At 34.7% G+C, this 3,372-nt stretch overlaps 1 long non-coding RNA gene across 1 annotated transcript; it reads right to left on the reverse strand.

The window, feature by feature from the left end:
- Nucleotides 1-1,852: 1,852 nt before the first annotated feature.
- LOC124328596 lies at nt 1,853-3,155 on the reverse strand. The gene is made up of 3 exons (XR_006916330.1): nt 3,026-3,155; nt 2,065-2,362; nt 1,853-2,005 (listed from the first exon to the last, which is right to left on the reverse strand). It is a non-coding gene; the product is annotated as an uncharacterized LOC124328596 (long non-coding RNA).
- Between the last annotated feature and the right edge of the window lie 217 nt (nt 3,156-3,372).

Genomic DNA, 3,372 nt, shown 5'->3' on the forward strand with positions numbered 1-3,372 from the left:
AGAAAAATTTCGACTTGTTGTCACGCCGAGAATTAGTTTTTCATGTTGAAAGTGATTTTTCCCTGGTACCTTTGTTGTGGTTGGAGAAGATTCTCCAATAAAGACAGAAGCGTTCTCAAGTGCTTTGTAACGAGACCAATTGATTTTGACAACACATTTATTTTCCATGTTTTCTACTGATAAACGTACTGTAAACCAAACTGGTAATAACAAAAATGTTAAATTCTCTTATAAATTTTTTGTATAATTTTATTTTGCAGTTGAATTGGCCACAAGTGTTGGCCCAAGTGATTCATATCAATGTTCTATTGATATGAATGATTCTATGATATGATCTGTGTATATACTGTTGTGTGAGCTGTAATCAAAATTTATTTACAGATAATTGCATTTTTAAGTAGATCTGGTTAATCCTGTTGGGGAAAGTTTTGGTCATAACATTATGGGTGATATGGTAATGGTACAAAATGGGTTTGATAACAGTGTTTTTGGATACGAGTCCCCAGAACACAATGCCAATAGTGTTACTGTTCAATCATCAAAAAGTAATGTTATCTTACCACTTCTTTTATTGTATTGTTAATTCATTCTCAAATTGTGTTGTCTTTTATCGCAGGGAATTCAACCAGAAAGGATTGCAACGTTATACTTTCACGTGCCATTCCAGACAAGAAATTTGTTCGAGCAACCTACACTCTACCCATTTTTTCAGGCAGCCTGTTGATAATTAGCTGAAGAAAAAGGAAGCATTGGCGTTGGTTGATTACAGTGCTATTGCCAGAGAGTTAGGACCGAACCGGACCGAAAATAATCTACCTTAATAAGTTTGTTGGCTGTGTACTATGTTTTTGATCTACAAAGGTGTAGGGAGGTCGAACCTGTCCTTTTCTTTATTGAAGGAGAAGTTATTGAAAGGATCACTAAACAATTAAAATCATTTAGTGCCTCAAGCATTTTTCGTTGTATGATACTGACACAATTAGTCAATAGTTTTTAAATGCTGTTCTGTTTTTGCCGCCTTGTTCCATTCAAATATAAAATAAACAAAAACAGTTTGCATTGATAAATATAATTTGATTTATTATATAATTCAGAATTATAGAAATATTTTAAAATTCGGTTCAGTAACAGTTTCAGACAAAAAATATTGGGGTTGCACAACCAAATAACGAAACGTTGTTGTCAATTAAAAGTTCATTTTTAACAAGTTAAAACGTTCTAAAACATTAAGTGAAACTTGTTATAACTGTAGGTTTCACATATATCATACTAAAATAAAAACTCGCAAAAAAACAGGTTATAACTTACTAAAAACGTGCATACAAAAACTACAGGTTTTAACCTTCGAAAAGTGAAAAAAAAAAATTTTAACAATGAAGTGGGAATTCCAAAAGTGAAACTAATTTTTTCTGAATAATTAATCGATTTAGTGGGTTAACGGTTCGGAAGATAAACTTATTCGTGGGAATTAAGTGGGCTTATTTCACACAAGAAGTAATTTCGAAATAAGAAAGAGAAATTGAAATTTACTAAAGACACTGAATATTCAATTTAGAAAAAAAAATTGCGAAGATATTTTAACTAGTTTTACGCTAAAAGCATTGTAAAAAAAGATGTGGCACCACTTCATTTGTTTTACTTCTTGGTTTTTGAATAAAGTTTTTCGTTATCATCATCAAGTGTGTTTGCAAACTCCTGGTTGCATTAGTTTAATTTCCCTTGGTTCGGAAAAATACTAAATACCGACTTTAAAAAAAAAATTAAATTTTTCCAGATGCTATCGGTATTTAATTCCAAAAACAAAAAAATACAACATATGTTCAGAAGAAAATGTAGTAATTAGTTTATATCAAATATATATTTATTTAATTAAAAAACGACGTCAGAATAATTTGGAATTTCTTTTGTGCTAAAATTGTCAGGAAAAAAGAAATATCGCGAGAAATTTTGTTTAGAATGTTGCTTCTGTAGTGTGTGGATAATTGGCACGAAAATCTTTTATGGTCTAAAAGATAACTTTTTCAGTTAGGCAGGCAAAAGTACAATAATAATTTGTTGGCTTACCGTCATCCACGTCAACGAATCTTGAATGTTCTTTTATATCCCAGCAGTCTTGATTATGGCAAGTCTATGCTTAGAGGATAATGATCAATTGTCATATGAAATTGTGTATGTTGGATTGTTTCCAAAAATTAGAACAAAGCTGTGAGAAAATAAACAGCAGTTGAAGAAAACAGCAGCTTAGTATATCCTGGTGTCAAGTCAATATTTTTGAAACAAAAAAGCGTTCCAAAGAGAAATATGATGAATACCAAGCAAAGAAAAACTCGTCAAATTCTACTGTAAAGACACCAAAACCACCCTAAAAATCAAAAAGGCTTGTTAGTCTTTAATAACACAACAACGTTGGGAAAATTTGCCCAACAAACGGCAGTCAAAACTTTTATCCTAGTTTATCCTTTTTGCATTCAAGTGTGGTATATTTGTAAATGATCAGTTAAGCAACTCTCAAAGGGTTGCGATTTTTTTGTACTCTCCGCCGCGCTCGTTGCGAAAGCCAGTACAAGGTTTTATCTGTTGGCCTTAATTTTAGACCCATAGAAGTCATATCGGCCTTAATATTTAGTGGAGCCAAGCTGGCTTCCGCAAGGGGCGCGACGGAGAGTACAAAAAAATGGCTGCCAGGCAGTGAGAGAAAAGGGAAAAAAGAGCCCGTCGTTCGTTTTTCACATATAGTTTTGTATCTATTCTCGCCAAATTTTCTCAAGATCATCACATCATCGTCAATTGCGCCTCAACCCATTCCACTCTCGCCCACCTGGATTATTAGTTAAGATACTTTCTCTGTGCCCCCGTCCACAGGCCAGTCATGGAAACGGTTGACGACGTTGGCGCATCTCAGATGTCACAGTTTTCGACAATTGGTTTCCAATTGTCGAAAAATGTACTGTCGCTCATTGCATCTACATTGGTTAAAATATGCAAAAACTGCAACAAAGAGTACACCAATTCAAACCGCACTTACTGTAGCAATCAGTGCCGACTCAACTCTAGCAACTTTACTTAAACTGTGTAGATCTTAAACAATCTGAACCTCATCTAAAAAACACTTTTATCTAGAGATCCTCTCTGAAGATCAGTTAACAACAGAGTTGTCTCAGACAAAAACCGAGTGACACAGCAACCTAGGAAAGCTCCAGGCTGATATTATAAGCTTAAAAGTCATAGTGGGTGACAAAGCTCTCGAAGCTTTTCTCTAAGCCTCAAAACCCACGCAGACGTTGCTCGTGACGGCGCGGTCTCAGTTGTGGTCGCCGAATACGCTGACGGAAGGAAACCAACAGAACCACTCTCGGTATCCGCTCTTGAACC

This window comes from Daphnia pulicaria, chromosome 1 (assembly GCF_021234035.1).
Source record: "Daphnia pulicaria isolate SC F1-1A chromosome 1, SC_F0-13Bv2, whole genome shotgun sequence".
NCBI lineage: Eukaryota > Metazoa > Arthropoda > Branchiopoda > Diplostraca > Daphniidae > Daphnia > Daphnia pulicaria.